The 17130-nt window shown below is 40.2% G+C and overlaps 1 protein-coding gene and 1 long non-coding RNA gene across 2 annotated transcripts in view; one reads left to right on the top strand and one right to left on the bottom strand.

Moving 5' to 3' along the window:
• Positions 1-17130, bottom strand: part of SEMA6D (semaphorin 6D) — a 549700-nt gene that overhangs the window by 227510 nt on the left and 305060 nt on the right. The window lies entirely within an intron of this gene.
• The window catches only part of LOC115074876, a 39024-nt gene continuing 27234 nt past the window's right edge, over positions 5341-17130 (top strand). The window contains exons 1-2 of the long non-coding RNA XR_003852357.1: positions 5341-5414; positions 9682-9841. This is a non-coding gene — a long non-coding RNA (uncharacterized LOC115074876). The remainder of the gene's footprint in view (positions 5415-9681; positions 9842-17130) is intronic.

Raw genomic sequence — 17130 nt, 5'->3', positions numbered from 1 at the left:
GCGTCTCTGAAATAAGAATTCATGCAGACTACCCTGATGTACTTCAATGTCACAAGGAACTTTTCAATTGCCTATGAATCATCTCTGTACATACCCCCTTTTATTCTGCTTCTGTGTAAACAGTCTGCATGTGTATCTATTGATGGCTAAGGTCAATGGGACTTTCTTGTTAATATATTTATATATAGGAGTCCTATCTGCTAAAAGAAGACATAGAGCTGTTATATTTACCACATTCATATTTGTGCACTGTAGCTGTGCATGGGCACTAGGGAAAGCTAGTCCATATCTGCACTCTTAACAGGCCAATGCAATATCCGCCTGGAAAACACGCGCTCCCATCCACCTCTCCCAGGCACGCGATGCAGTAGGCTAATGAGCCGCTGCGTTAAAAAGGAGGCACTAGGGGAAATTGTGTGTCCCTAGCCCCTCCTCAGCATTGGGCGGCCAGAAGAAATGTCTGTGCATGGGTTAGGAAAACGGCTGCTCATAAATAGGGCGTCCATTTTCCTAACCTGGCCACTGTCAAGACAATTCTTTTTTTCATGGTACCTCTTTCTGTGGTTCCTCTGACTTAATATCGCCACAATATTAAGTTGGACGAACCACAGAAAAGCAGCATTTTCTGCTTTTCTGTTAAACTTTTGGGGCTTCTCAAGACTTAATGCCAGCTCCAGGGCTAGCGTTGTTTTGAGGGTTAAAATATGCACATCGGGCGCACGGTTATTTTTTTACATAGGGGGGTACTAGCTAATAGCCTCATCAACATGGCATTTACATGTGATAAGCGCTATTAGCTATGCGCTGGTTTGGATGCGCTGATCCCTTTATTGCATCAGCGGTTATGGATGCGTGTCAAACCGCGGGTTGACCTGTGCGCTACCCCGAGCGCACAGCATTGAATCGCTCTATAAATTATTTGCTGCCTTGGTTTTCTATGTGAATCAGGAGTAACATAATCAAGACTCTTTCAGATGGTTCACTTTTTTTTATTTCTTCAAACCTGCCTTTTTTTTCCACATGGACACAGATAATTAGATATATTACTTCCTGCATAATAATCGGCCTTCTTTTTCTTTTATTTTGTTTTGCTAGGGGAAAGTAGAAAATTACTTATCACTGCGGAAATGCTAAAATATCCATTTAACAGATGTATTAGCTCTCAAGTTTCTGTAAAAATTTCACAGACCCAGTAAATTACCGACTGTGAGCAGATAAGAGAACAGTGCAATCTGGCTGGTACAGGAATGGATGTTCATTCTTCAAGTTGATAGAGGCGACCACATTCCATTAGAAACAAGTAGAGCTATTTTCGGAATTTCCACAGTACTGTTATCTCAGACATCCATGGGCCATGTTGGTCCATGAATTGATGCTCTGCAATATCAAGTGGTAAGGAGGCACAGATTTACATGTTATCAGCCCTTTGGCGGTAGGAGGGGGTCCCTTCCAAAGTTCAGAGGAATAAGTGAGGGTGGTCCTCTCTTGGCTGTACAGTCAGTTCAACAGCAGTGATGGACAGAGAGCAGTGGGGCTGGGATAGTACGGATGAGTACAGAAAAAAATTAATTTCCTTTTTTTTTTTTAAATTCAGGTTTTGGTTCATTTAATCTTTATTTTGGATTGTTTTGTTTGCTGTAATGAAATAAACATTAAGAGGTCCATATTTAGTCACTGTCCAGGTAGCAAAAGATAGCCAGATAAGTTTATCTGGCTAACTTTGGAGGCATATTCAATAATGCAGCTGCACTATTGAATATAGCCAGTTATCTCACTTTAGGGCAGCTTACTGGTCCGAACAAACTTAGCTGGAAAAGTTATCTGGCTAACTCTGAATATCAAAATTAGCTGGACAACTTAGCTGGCTAACTTAACTCCTCCCTGAAATGCCCCTAGGTTATCCAGCTAAATTTTAGCTAGATAATGAGATAGTCGCCTAAAACATAGCCAGCTAAGTGCCCAAATATTCATTTAGCCAGATAACTTCTGGATATCCATCTAAATGCTTCTGAATTTTAAATTAAAAAAGCCCAAAAGAAAAAAAAAATAAACAGAAATGGTCCCCACTCCATCTTGTAGGACCATGCTTTCCACTTCCATGGGGGTCTCTGATACATGGCCAGATTTCAGATTATAGATCAATAGGCAGAGGATGTGTGGCATTGTATTACGCCCCTGGAAATCAGAGAGGAGCAGGGCAGTCCCAGTTTCGGGTGCTTTCAGAATTTGGTGCCCTAGGCATGTGCCTATTTTGCCTATGACTAAATCCAGCCAAGCTCTGATATAGAAAGCGTTAGGAGTGATCCTATGGCCATTATAGAAAATGGTGCTGGCCTCAGGACTGGCCGGCACCATTTTTATACCACAAGCCAGAGGGGCAGGAGCGACTGGAGATCACTTCAGCTTCTTTTACATCAGATACCTCTGTGGAAGGGGAAGAATGGTCAGGAGGAGGTAAGGTAGGGTAGGGAGGCTTAGGGTAAAGCTTGTGTGTGTTTGTAATTTTGCATCTCCTAGGGGTTGTTTTTTTCAGTGACTTTCTCAAATGAAAGTCAATTAAAAACTTTTTTTTTTAATTTCACTTTTTTCATTTTGTTTAAAAACAAATGCATACCCCTATGGAACGGGTGCCATTTCTGCTTGGCTGTGCACCTTCAAGATGGCAGCTCGCTTCAGATTGCAGGTGCCTTTCGACACATGCCTTCTCTGCCTAATTGTAAATCCAGTTCTGGTGATAATAACAGCATTTTAAGTAAATAATATAAAAAAAGATGTACTAAACCCCTCCCCCCCAAAAACAAATTAAAATTTACTTTCTAAAATAATGCATTCACTGGATCAAATCAGATCTTGACAAAAACACTGAAAGGCTGGTCAGAGAGGATGAACAAACTGATACATAGCGATAATTGCCAGCACCGAAAGAATACCTTGAAAGATCACAATGGGATTAACTCTGACGCATTCAAATGCAAGTGGAACTCATTGTTCCTCATGGGACAATGGGCTCAGCTCCGGTTAAATGCAGAACAGTAAAGATGGCTCTTTGAAGGCTGCAACCCTTAGCTTTTCAGATAATGTTTGTCACTTTTGTGCTCTTTCTCTATTGGAATCTGACAGAGGTGATTAATACATCTAGATTATACTTCCAGGAAGAATCTATTTTTTCTTGTGTTCATATGTGTACATGATTTTATTTCATTATTGCTGCTTCAAGAAAATCATTACTACAGACCTATTCAATATAACCAGGTGGCAGCTCTGGCCCATTCAAGACTTGAACCTTTGGAAATAAAGAGAAATTTGTGTATGAAGGAGGTAATGCTGCCTAGTCAGGGGAAAGGAGCACATCTGCTGCTTTAAAGGCATCCTCTGCGTACATATGCACAGCATTGATGGGGGGGGAGCAGTTTTCAGCCCTTATTCAGTGCAACACTCAGTCAGCAGGAGGATTCCAATCACCTGGGTGATCATTTTTTTGATGAGAGCAGTAGGGTGGGCCTGGGATAAAATTTATTTATTTATTTATCTGGGCACATTTTGTAACCCCAGGATCTGAAAAACCTTGCTCCCTGTGAGGTACATTTTAACATCTATAATTAAACATACATAAACACAGACATGATCTTAAAATACTAACACATTATAATCCTTACACACAAAGACAGTGATAAGCTTAGGAATAAGATAAAAAAACAGTATTCCACTAGCCATAAAAAATAAAGCAAAAAACAGAAAACCCTTAACCTTTAACTGAAAGTTAAAGGATTAGAGGTACAGGTTATACCTTCAGTCCATTAACTGTCCTTCTGTAGATATCCCTGTGCAACATTTGCTAATGATATATAAATGGTAAGACATTTAGCAAAAAGCTACATGCTCATAAGTCTGCTGTTTTCATGCTTTCTAACCATAGGGACCTCAAAGGGTTTAGTAGCTATAAGGTGAATATTCAAACTGATATTTTCCATGATGACCTGTGGCGAGTACATCTGTTTGTCTGGAATATATCCAGAAAATCTTAGGTTAGGAATAAACAATTTCGAGCAGCAGCTGCCTGACTGTTAACCTTTACCAGATAACACTGCTAAATTGGGAAGAAAATATTTCTCTTGAAAGAGTGAACTGACTACTTCTTATGTGTACATTCTTAGGACCCTCAAAAAAACCCCAAACCTGCAGGCAAAATATGTTCAATAAATATACATTCCTCTTTAAGCCTTATTTTCCTAAGGCTGCACATTATTCCGTGCTAACCAAAAGATTGGGAAAGCAGATCCCCCTGTGGTAGCATTTTGTGGATTATTTATCTCAATTTTGCTTTGCAATTTATAATTACCTGAATAAACCCGTGGTTAATTTGGGGCTTAATGAATGGTTGCTTTAAGAAGATAACGGCAGATTATTTATTTGAGCTATATATTACTTGAATGGTAGAACAGAGGACTGTAGAGAAAAATTAGAGATCCTTGGGTCAGTGGTTCGATTGCAGTTTGAAGGAAACCTGTTAGATATTGAAATAATTAAATAAAGTCATGTACACATATTATTGAAACAAAATGGGCCATGCGTTGGTAATGGCTGAGTGCCAGTGTACAGGAGACCTAGGTTGGATTTCCAGCCTGGGTTTTACTCTTCAGACCGACAGGGATGATGAAGCTGCAGAGGCAGTTAGTTACAGGGCCCAAGGGAGAGGGTATTCTGGTCTTCACACAACAGCAGTGTCTGCTGATTAAAGAGTACATTTGTGTTGGGCTCCAGAGGGAACCATGCCTTTCAGATGTGATGTGCATGCATTTTGATTCATATGGGTAATTTATATGTGCAAAGTTTTTACGCATGTAAAGCAGAAATTGCAAACTGCATGCACTGATTGCAATATGTGTGTGCAAGTTGCTGAAAATGAGTAACCCCCAAAATGCTCTGACTTTTAGGAATGAGTTGAGTTGTTGTTTGCTTCATTCAAAACAAACTGAAAATTCATTTATTTATTGTGTTTTCCCCATTTATTTCAAATGAATGGACATCCCTAGAAACAAACCCAAAAAACCCCCCAAAATAGAAATGAATGATCAAACTGAATCAAAATAGTTTTTGTGCTGAAATGAATGAATGAAAAATTGAAAATGTATTATGTGCACATGCCTTAGACTCAGACAGAAGCCAAGACTGTGGCTATAATGACTAGGCTGAATGAGAGGGGATTAAAATGGATGGAAAAATCTGGTTAGTTGCAAATGAAGGCTCATTGTGCAATAGCACCTGTAGCTGTGAGCAATAATTAAGCTAGTAGCCGAAAGGAGCAGAAGGAAGCTGTTGGGATCAAACAAGTAGAGTTAAGGAATAGCCCACTAGTTAGAACAACAGGCTATAAACCAGGGTTCAAATCCTACTAATGATCCTTATGAAAGTGGGTAAGTCATTCTTTTGTGTTACTTGTAAAAAATAGAATAAAATGGGATAGGCTAAGGGGGGTGTCTGGTTTCAGGGTTCAGAAGAATGCGTGGTAGCTGCTATTTTGCAAGAGATATAGGCATACAAATTACCAAACTGATTCTTACATTTTTACATCTGTTAGCTGACTTGAACAAATGAAATCAGACTTGTCTGTTGTCTGCAGTTTATGGGTAGGAGGTGTGGGTGAACTGGTGGAGGTGCTATAGGGTCTAGGTAATCTGGAAAAGGACTGAACTAGTGTTTTCAAGTACATGCAAAGGTGAGGTGAAAGAGGCTATTTTAGCCAAAAGAATTTCTTTCAAAATTTGGAAAAAAAATCCATCTGAAGAAAATAGGAAAAAGCATAAACATTGGCAAGTTAAATGTAAAGCATTGATAAGGTGGGGTACAACAGAATTTGAAAATAAGCTGACTGTAGAGGCAAAAACTCATAATAAAACTTTAAAAAATATATCCTAAGCAGAAAGCTTAGGGAGTCGGTTGGACTGCTAGATGATCAAAGGGATAAAGGGGCACTTAGGAAAGATAAGGCCATTGCGGAAAGACTAAACAAATTCTTTGCTTTGGTGTTTACTGAAGAGGATATTAGGAAGATACCCATTCCAGAGACAGTTTTCAAGGGGGATGATTCAGAAGAATTGAAACAAATCACGGTAAAGTTGGAAGATGCAATAAGGCAAATTGACAAACTAAAGAGTAGCAAATCGCCCAGACCAGATGGATTCACTCCAAAGTTCTGAAAGAACTAAAAAATGAAACTGCAGAATTATTACTAGGAATTTGTGTAACCTGTCATTAAAATCGTCTATTGTACTTGAAGATTGGAAGGTGGCCAATGTAACCTCTATCTTTAAAAAAGGTTTCAGAGGTGATCTGGGAAACTATAGATGATGAGTCTGACTTCAGCTCCAGAAAACATTGTGGAAATTATTCTAAAGAACAAAATCATAGAACATATAGAAAGACTTGGAAGACCTTGCAAGATTGAGAGATTGGGCATCCAAATGGCAGATAAAATTTAATGTGGACAACTGCATAGTGATACACAATGTTGGGGTCCATATTAGGAGTTACCACACAGGAAAAGGATCTGGGCATCATAGTGAACAATACTTTGAATTCCTCAGTGCATGGCAGCTGTCAAAAAAGCAAACAGAATATTAGGAATTATTAGGAAAGTAATGGAGAATAAAATAGAGAATATCTGTATCACTCCAGATGTCTGGAGTACTGTGTGCAGTTCTAGTTATCACATCTCAAAATAGATATTGCATTGGAAAAGGGCAACCAATGCAATGAGGAAAGGCTAAAGAGGTTAGGGCTGTTCAGTTTTAAGAGATGGCTCAGGGGGTAAATGATAGAGGTCTATAAAATCATGAGTGGAATAGAATGGGTAAATGCAAATTGGTTATTTACTCTATCAAAAAATTCAAAGACTAGGAGACACTACATGAAGTTAGTAAGTAGCACATTCAAAACAAAGTGGATACAATTATTTTTCACTCAATGAACATTCAAGCTCTGAAATTCATTGACAGAGATTGCGGTTAAGGCAGTTAGTGTAGCTGGGTTTAAAAAAGATTTGGATAGTCCATAAACTGTTATTAACCAAGAAGACTTAAGGGCAAATTTTAAAAGTACTAAATGCTGTGAATCAGGGAGATATGTGCAAGGCTGGGGTGCACGTGGGCTGCATGGATTTTAAGAGGCCCGCAACCACGTGCATATCTCCTGGTATGCGAATTAGAAAGGTTTAAGAAAAAATGGGCGGGCTGGGGGGGTGGGGTCTGGTTGAGGCATGGGCAGGCCAGGACAGCACCATTAAGACAAAGTCCCTCATAAGCGCATGCCGGGATCCAATGGACCGCATAAATTGCTACTGCTATGGACTGCGGGTAAATATTAATATAAGGAAAACTAGGGTAGTCAGTGGGGTTTTAGGGGTCGGGGCTAATAGGGTAAAAGGGAGGCAGGTTAGGTAGGGGGTTTAGGAAGTCTACTCTTTTACTGGGACGGACTGAGAGGGAACTAGGAAATAGGGCCTAATGCATCGTCAACACATCTACTAAAATCCCCCCATTTATGCACGCGAGATGGCATTCACGTGCACATGTGCTCGCTGATATGAAATTGTATATGCGTGTGTGCATGGGTAGGGGATTTTATAATGTGTGAGCGTTTATGAGTGCGTGTTATAAAATCGACACATCCATGTGCGCGCACTGGCAACTGTGTGCACATGGACGCCTGTGCACGGCTCTTAAAATCTACCTTTTAGGGAATAGCCACTACTTATCACTGTGCAATTTACTGTTTGGGATCCTGCCAGGTACTCGCGACCTGGATTGGCCACTGTTGGAAACAGGATACTGGGCTTGATAGACCAATCGGTCTGACCCAGTATGGCTAGTCTTATGTTCAAGTATTTTCAAAATGGCAGATCTTCATGTATAAATTGGAGTTATTATACATACATTTTATATTTAATACCTAAAATATACAAGTATATATATTTATAAAATAGGTAGAGAAAGTATGCACTTTCTTGCATTGGAAATATTTGTACATACTGAAACTTGCACATGTACTTTTGGAGCAGAAATACACGACATTTTATAAATTGTGCAGTTCCTGCCATACAGTTTATGAAATACTAACACTAATCTCTGCATCTCCACTCACGTGGGTGAATGCTCTATTGTGGAGAGGTTTGAAGGTTTGAAAGTTAGGCTTTATGATTGTAAGCCCTCTGGGGATTGGGATATACCTACAATATCTGAATGTAATCCGCTTTGAAGTGTCATGGAAGGCAGAATATAAATTAAAGAAAGACACAGACAACATTTATCACTTTCTTTGCCAGTAAGAAAGCCTTTTTATTGGATGAAGCCCAAAGTTTTTTTTATGATTTAGCCAAAAAGAAAAAAAAAAAAAAAGAATATAGATGCATGCACTAAATCAGAATGTATTGCTAAAATCCTTAAAAGTGGAATTACACATAATACACCAAAACCAAATAATCTACCAAAAATAAGGTTTTGCCCCAATAATGTAAATAAAAACTCCCACCTTACATTTTATTATTGTTTTTGACTGTATTATTTTTATCATCAAAAATTCTATAAAGCTTAATCATTCCAAATAAGTTCTTCTGTAAAAATAGCTTCTTTGAAAAAACTTCTAAATCCAAAATAACTGTTGTCTCACAGAAATACTTTTCCCACTAAATAAACCTTTATACCTAAAAGAAAATTAAAAAAAAAAAAGTTTTCTTAAAAAAATGTTTATAGAAAGATTTGTGGTTTCATATTTGGTTTGTTACCACCCAGTAATCCATCCAATAGCAATGTGAAACCACAACCCTTTCCACAAACATTGGACCAAGTATAATCCTTAGATTCCAGGCTAGTTTGTGAATTGTGCTATTCTCATGTTGGTAGTGTTAATAATCTAGAAGCACTGGGTGATTCTCCAGTGAGAACCTCCTAGGATGGCTTATTCCTGTGGCCAGAACATCAAAGATTGGGGGGGGGGGGTATATTCATACCTGCCCCATTATTTGAACCAACACTTACAGCTTATACGGGGCATTCAGCATTTGGCAATTGCTTATTTTGCAGTCAAGGAGCAAGATGGCAAAATCCTCGGTCGAAACATTGGTTGAACTTCCTTGCTGATATTGATTGCAACTCGTCCTTTGTAATTTACTTTATAGTGTGGCCAAGCAATAAAGTATACATTGGGAAGACCTAGAGAAAAATTCACGTTCATTTTATTGAACACAGAAGTTGTCTGGCTGCGATGAGATCCCAAGCATCATTAGTACAGCACTGTTTGGATCTCGGTCATATTTTTGCATAATTAAATGGGGTATTTTGGAACATACCCCTCACTTACCAAGAGGAGGCAATCGCCAGTCCCATTTCAACTTCCGTGAACAATTTTGGATTTTTTTTTCCCTAAAAAACAGTTAACCCACAAGGTTTGAATCTGGAAGTAAACTTACTCTATTATTTAATGTTAATATTATTTTGACAATTTTTTCATTATTGTATTTATTTAGAAAGGCTTTATAGTGTTTCCTTCCAGGGTAAGCACTTTTTGGTGCCAATGTAGCACTTAGATACCGAATTTGAGTATGTGCTTGGTTTCTCTTGGATGCACTGACTGTTTTATGTCATTCGCAAGTACATTTTTGAATTAAACGCCTTTTGTGATTTTCAGAGCCAATGCAAAATTTTGAAGATATTATGAAATTGCTCTTGGAGACTTCAACAATGTTTATCTAAAACCCATTGATGCAGATTGCATTTTCGAAGCATGGACCCTTCTTGGAGTTTTTAATGAGTAGATCTGTCTGAAGATTCTGACAAGATAAGTAATTGTATGTGCATTTAGAAAGAAAAAAGTAATATGAGTGGACTGTATACTGAGACCATATGCTTAAGTATAAGGCAATTGAAGGTATCATAACCAGGAGTACCTAGTATGATGGTCTAATAATCTGGTTCAATACATCTGTTTGCAAATTGATAACCATGAAGGGGATAGCTTTTTCTTAGGAAGTCTGAACCTTTTCTCTCCAAATCTTTGGCTGTTTAGATTTTGTTATACGATACCTACATTATTTTCATTACAAGGTAGATGAGGAAAAGAAAACGACTGTAAGATATTATAATATTAGGAACATAATTCAGATCTGTTAAAATAATCTAAAAATGCATGTTTGTTTAAAATCATATTAGAGATATAAGAAACGGTCCTTTTCTTCTTGCACAAATGTGGGGAATCCTTGTAACATTGTACTTCGACTAACTCATCCACTCTATTTTAAAGGATAACTGGATCGTTTCCATGCTGCCTTCATAGATTAGCTGTAGATCTGAGACACGGTTACTTTAAAAGGCAACTTTTTCTGTTAGTTCTGAGTCAGTAAAAAACATTGCACACCAACAGATAACTCAGAATTAGAGATCCATTAGTATCCATAGAGCCTAGCACACTTTGTCTTATTCTTTGAGTCAAGCGATTCTCCTCCTTTCCCTGCCATTTCTCATCCCTGCATTTTGGCTCCTTCTTACTGTTGTCTGTAGCAGCAACCATCACTAGACTGGAATGTCACTGCCAGGTTTTCTTGACAGAGGCCTGCCAGGAAAAGCAGTAGGTTCAAGTAGCGTATGCTACTCCCAGTTCAAGTTCATGCTGCTGCTTCCCATAGATATTATGTTTTAAAACTTATAATCCATGCACACTTTGCTACATCTAGATTTATGCAGCTCATCAAAGTTAGAAAGAAATCCTTTGCTGCAGCTTGTTTAGTCTTGCAATGTATGCAGCACTGGAGTGCATTCACTGCACTTCAACGCGACTGGGGTGATTTGTGCTCTTTTGTTTTTTCTTTGCTGAGATCCACAAAATTGGTTATGCATTGGATTCAATGTTATTGCTCTTCAAAAAATCTGCATTGTCTTCAGTTACGCATGGTGATCATGCAGACTTTGGCATTGCAGAAACAGTCTCTAAAATGATGCAGAAGTGTGACGGAGAGGAATGATGCCATCGCTCACAGGTAGTGCAGAACAATTTTACTTCTAGAAGAATGAAAATGGCTTGTAAGGAAATCAGATTAATCAACATGGGACTGGTTTAATTTAAGGACCTTTTGCCAGCTCTCCGACAGGATAGTTTTCTTTTCAGTATTTTGCTTTGCTGCTTCAGATTTGCCAACACGGGGAATTGTAGGGTGGTTGGAAATCATTTGGCCTGCAATGCATGCTTAGTGACAGCATGTTATCTCTGCTGTCACTAAGCAGCAGGGAGCCCTGGTGCAGTACGATGCTTGGTAGATGCAGTGATGCAGAGGGCAGTGTCTCAGCAGGCATTGTGGGACATAAAACACAATTATCTTGTTGGCAGAAGGTATGGGATAGAGTGGTGTGAGGCAGGAGGAGTTTGGCATGCATCTTGGCATACAGTGTGCAGTGTAGATTGCAGTATCTAGACAGGCGGTCTTAGTGCTGAGTGCAGTACCTAGGTAGAGAGTGTGGATATGGAGTTCAATATCTTGGTAGGTAGTGTGGAGCAGAAGGATTCATGGAGTGCATTATAAAATCTTGGCATGTAGTGTGCAGACAGGCAGGATAGAGTACAGATAGTATCTTGGCAGGCAGAGAAGGGCAGAGTGAAATATCTTGGCAGGTGATACGGAGGGCTGTGTGGAATTTTGACTGGCAGTGTAGGGTACAGAGTATACCATGCTGGCTGGCAGGGTGGGGTGGAGAATGAAGAATAGAGTGCAGTATCTTGGCAGGTGGTACAGAATAGAGTGCCAAATCCTGGCAAGCAGTACAGGATGTAGAGTTCAGGAGCTTGACAGCAGAGCCATAACTAGCTAATTCAGTGCCTTGGGCAAGAAAGCTTATCTGTATGCCCCATCTCTCTGAGATCCTTGCTCCTCTCTCATGCCAGTCTTTCCACTCTGATCCACAGCCATGTTTCCTTTTCTCCCTCTTCCTGGCTTTTCATCCCCTGCTGGCCCACACTTTCATTACATTTGTTTTTCTATCCCTAAGAAGCTTTGAGCCCTAGATGGCTGCACCTCTTGCATACCCCTACTTACAGCCCTTCCTGACATGGGGCACAGTGAAATATCTTGGCAGGCAGGGTGTGGCGGTGTAGCAGTGTCTTGACTGCTGGTATGGAGCAGAAGCAGAATGTGAACTGGCAGTGCAGTGTATCGCAGCAGGTAGTGAGGGACAAAGAGTATAATGTTGTGGCATGTGGCATGGAGGTATAAAGCTAAGTATCTTGTCCAGAAGTTTAGGAATAGCATGCAAATACAATTATTTTCAGTCTCAGATATTTGAAGATCACTAGGCTGCTCCTTGCTGAGAGACCTGGATTGGCCAGACTGTTCAATGTGTTCAGAATTTCAGTGCCAGCCCCTGAAAGAATTGTTTCATAGTGCATCAGGAGCATACATTACAATACATGACTGAAATGAAGTGACTGGCATAGCTTATTTGGTAGTATTCTAATATTCTACATAATTTGTCTAAATGGTCTTTCAGTTTCTTCCCACCTCGTGCATTTTGCCTGTTTTGGTATTAGTGTTGAGATATGATGGCCATACTTTGAGAGTTTACACTCGTAGCCCATTGCGGCTTGTATGCCTATAAGTCAGGTGACTTATTTCTTTGCGCTGAAGACACATTCTTGTCCTTATTCAATAAAAAGTTTGTTTTTCATCAACACAGGATGGGGTGGGGGACAGAGAGAAAGATCTGAATAAGACCCTATGAGTCCTCTGTCAAGAATAGTTAAGATGAGAATGAGAAGCTCCATGTGTTTATCAGAGAGTAACCGGCCCCTTCTGACTGGTATGTTCAATTTGGCTATGAAAGAAATATCTGATTCGCACTTGCATATTATGAATTATATACTGCAAACTGTGGAAGATGCAAAAAAAAAATAAAAAAATTATATGCAATAGTAAATCTCTGCGGGACAGAGTTGAATATCACCAGGACCAACCTGATTATCTTTTTTGCAGGTTGAGAAAAACATGCAGTGGGCCAAAGAGCTCCAGATTATTCAGCCATTGACATGGCTCAGAAATCTTGCAGAATGGAAGCCTAAATGATTACAGCTGGTGAAGAGCAGTATAGAAACTGAAACCCAGCTTCCTCAAAGGCTCCGCTACAGTATTTATTGCTTTAAGGTTATGAATAAAGAGTCAATATTATCACTTTGGTTTCCTGCTATCCACGTGCAGATAATGAAACTTAAAGAAGCGAGGCATTGAAGTGGCAATGCGCCATCTTTCAAGCGAACATGGGCAGGCAATTTTCAAAACATTTTACCTGGATAAATAGCAGGTAAAATAGCCTGGCTGAAAACGACTCTCCGCTGCCGGCTAAAAGTACTTATGAACTCCCCCATCGTACTCACAAACAGATTTTTAGCCAGGTTAAGAAAAGGCATTTACCGTGGGCGTTTGTAAGTTGGGGAGGAAAGCAGCACGTGAATGTTTGATTTTCAATCGCATTCATGCAGTTATGCCCTGCTAGCCATCCACACAAACAGCAGGTGCAGACTACATTGGCACTTTTAGTGTGTGCACTTTGTGGCCGCTACTTTTCAAAGGGAAGCAATGTGGGTGGTTTCCCCCTTTGAAAAACTGACTGCAGTGGGCACAAGCTAAAAGTGCAAACAATGCAGGCTATTCAGCATTGTCCCCTTAAAGTGATAATGGCTTACTTGCCATCTGAACATATTAGTTTATGTAGGCAGAATTTTTTGATAAACATTGCAGAAGGCAAAAATGCCATGGTAAAGATAACCAGGGCCGTAGCTCCTGCAGGTGCATCAGACTGTCTGAACCGCAGGGAATTCTTGTAGCAATTGGCATATATCCAGGCAGGAATGGGAGAGAAAGCAGAAAATGCTAGAAGTGCTCATAGCATTCCCCTTTCAAGAATGGGACCAGAAGGAGGAAGAAAAGAAGTCATTTGGGACGGGATAAAAGAAAATATTTAACTATAATTAGTATGCTTGCTTTTTGCTTATGCATCATAATGTTTTCTTTTCCATCATTTGGATTGTATTTTAGGTATTCACCAGTTTTATTATTCTTCATTTTATGCACTGAGCATAAGCTGGGTTTATAGTGCTCTGGATTGCTATGCTTTGTTATTTTTTCTCTTCTATGATGATGGTTCCTTTTATTTTGGATTGCAGTGTTTATTTTATAGCTTTATGACAGATTTTACTTAGGCCGTGCGTTTTGTGGTGATCTGTTTTTATATTATTTTGATTGCTGTGTTTCATAGTTTTTATGCTATTGCACACCTCCTTGGAAAGGAGATAAAAAAAATCATTAAATTAAAAAGGACTGTAAAATGCAAAAGCTTTTGTTCTTATATAAAGTGCATCCGATAGCATCAGTAAATGAGCAAATGCATTAAAAAAAATTGCATGAAAGAGACTGTCGCTATCTGGACAATTTGCTATGTGAATGGCAAGGAAATATTGCAGCTAATTTTCCCAGCATAAACTGTGAGATTTTCAGGATGGTTTTCTAAGCTATAGTTCATCTTAACACTTCCAGCTTTATTTGTTTATTTAAAAATACTTCTATCCTGCTCCCCTGGCTTTAAACAGGTCACTCAAAGTGGTGCGCGATAAATCAGATACTAATAATAATAAATACTGTGACAGTCACTAACAGTAACATAATAGCTAAAACTCAGACTGAGACACCCAACAGCACACTACTGCCAGCTTCAGTATAACATTTCCCCGAATCAAGACCTGCCTTTCATTCCATCTCAGGGAAACAGCCAGGCCTTTACAAGGATAATCTTGTTCTAATCTGATCTAAGCTAGCAATTTGTGCTGCAGAGAGGGAGCAATAACTGAAAAAAAAGTCTTACGAATTCTAGCTTTCTTAACCATCCTGTGGGCAGTGCTAATAAAGCACCCTGGCTCAACCATAGCTGCCTGGCGAGGACCTGCCACGCTTAACTCATTTGGATCCAACTGCTTATTTCCTTTGAGAACCTGGATAAGACCAGGATCTTAACTGGATCGTGACATAGTACTATCGAGAGTCAATGCAATTAGGGTAGCAATAGTAAAGAAGGAGAACGTCTTGGACATCTAAAAATGGCTCTTGCAATTGTATTCTGGACTACCTGCAGCCTGTGTACTAGCCTTGCACTACTTCCATCCAATATCTGTGAAAACTATACTCACTCTCTGTACTTACATACTGTATGGTAAATTTTCAAAACATTACGGGTCTGATTTAAGAACATAAGAACATAAGAAATTGCCATGCTGGGTCAGACCAAGGGTCCATCAAGCCCAGCATCCAGTTTCCAACAGAGGCCAAAAGCCCGGCCACAAGAACCTGGCAATTACCCAAACACTAAGAAGAACCCATGCTACTGATGCAATTAATAGCAGTGGCTATTCCCTAAGTAAAATTGATTAATAGCCATTAATGGACTTCTCCTCCAAGAACTTATCCAAACCTTTTTTGAACCCAGCTACACTAACTGCACTAACCACATCCTCTGGCAACAAATTCCAGAGCTTTATTGTGCGTTGAGTGAAAAATAATTTTCTCCAATTAGTCTTAAATGTGTTACTTGCTAACTTCATGGAATGCCCCCTAGTCCTCCTATTATTCGAAAGTGTAAATAACCGAGTCACATCTACTCGTTCAAGACCTCTCATGATCTTAAAGACCTCTATCATATCCCCCCTCAGCCGTCTCTTCTCCAAGCTGAACAGCCCTAACCTCTTCAGCCTTTCCTCATAGGGGAGTTGTTCCATTCCCCTTTATCATTTTGGTTGCCCTTCTCTGTACCTTCTCCATCGCAACTATATCTTTTTTGAGATGCGGCGACCAGAATTGTACACAGTATTCAAGTAAAAAGCATTTACTCGAGTAAGTGGGCTTTTGAAAATTGCTATGATAGCATGGTACGTTTACTTGCATAATCCCTTTGAAAATGACCCCCCCTCGTGCACCTAAAAATTAGCATATACATGTGTAAATAACCTCTACTTACGTACTTTATATTTTATAACAGCTGAAAATACATGTATATTTTCACTTTTGCTTGCACATATACGTGTGTAAAAAAAGGGGGCCTGTCTAGGGGCATTCTGGGGCGGGGTCAGCACTTACTTGGACAAGTACACTTATGCACGTACATTTTCCAACTTAATGTACCTTTACACCCAATAAGTATCTGCATTGGCCTCTTCGTGCCAGTCTTGTTTATGCCCTTTGCTCCTCTTATGTACCTGTTACGTTGTTCGACCCCGGAGGCCAGGGTTGAGGGTACTACCCCCTTCTGCAGCGGGCCGTCAGCCCTAGAGGTGCCGAGGCAAGGGCGCACAGTGCGGCTGTTTTTTTTCGGGCCTGCTCCGAGGCCGAGAGGCCTTCCTCCGCGGCAGGGACGCTGATGTTGCCTGGATGTGCGTGACGATGACATCTTTAGTTTTAAAGCAGCCAGCGTGGGAAATACTCGGGTCCACCCCGGAAGTCACACACCTCTGCCCGGGTATATAGCCTATTCTTTATTGCTAACAAACTGAGTTAGCAAGGATCGTGAATGGATGGGAAGCCTCCAGTCTGAGCTACTCTGCCGCTTCCTTGCTGCCACAGGAAGCTCTCTCTGCCCTTCAGGGTAATTCTCTAACTTGGGTACCTGCTCCTCGGGGGCCCTTTGCTTTCTTTCAGGTGCCTATCTGGGATCAGGTTCTTGCTCCTCGAGGGCCTACTCTCCCTGGTTCGGTGCCTGTATACAACTACTTCTGCCTGCTGGGATCTCCACCTATACAGCTAACATCTTAGTGAGTAATCTAACGTTGTCAGTCTGTCTCATCTACAGCTCTGCTGCACTAGGAACCTGCATACGGTTCTCCCTATACCATCTCAGTGAGACGGGTCTCCTCTGCCGAGGGTCCCTGGACTGCTACCTCTGGATCACCTCACTACTACCACCTCTGGTGATATGACTCAGCTGTATAATAAAAGACAAATCTCTGTGTTTGTGTATCTCGAGTCTAGCCTGTAACTGTGGTTCCTCACGGGGCTCCTCCTCATGGGCGTGGTCATCTCCACAGTACCCAAGAATCCACTCAAACACCTCAAAA

This window comes from Rhinatrema bivittatum, chromosome 13, assembly GCF_901001135.1.
Source record: "Rhinatrema bivittatum chromosome 13, aRhiBiv1.1, whole genome shotgun sequence".
Taxonomy (NCBI): Eukaryota; Metazoa; Chordata; class Amphibia; order Gymnophiona; family Rhinatrematidae; genus Rhinatrema; species Rhinatrema bivittatum.
This window is presented reverse-complemented; position numbering and strand designations above follow the sequence as displayed.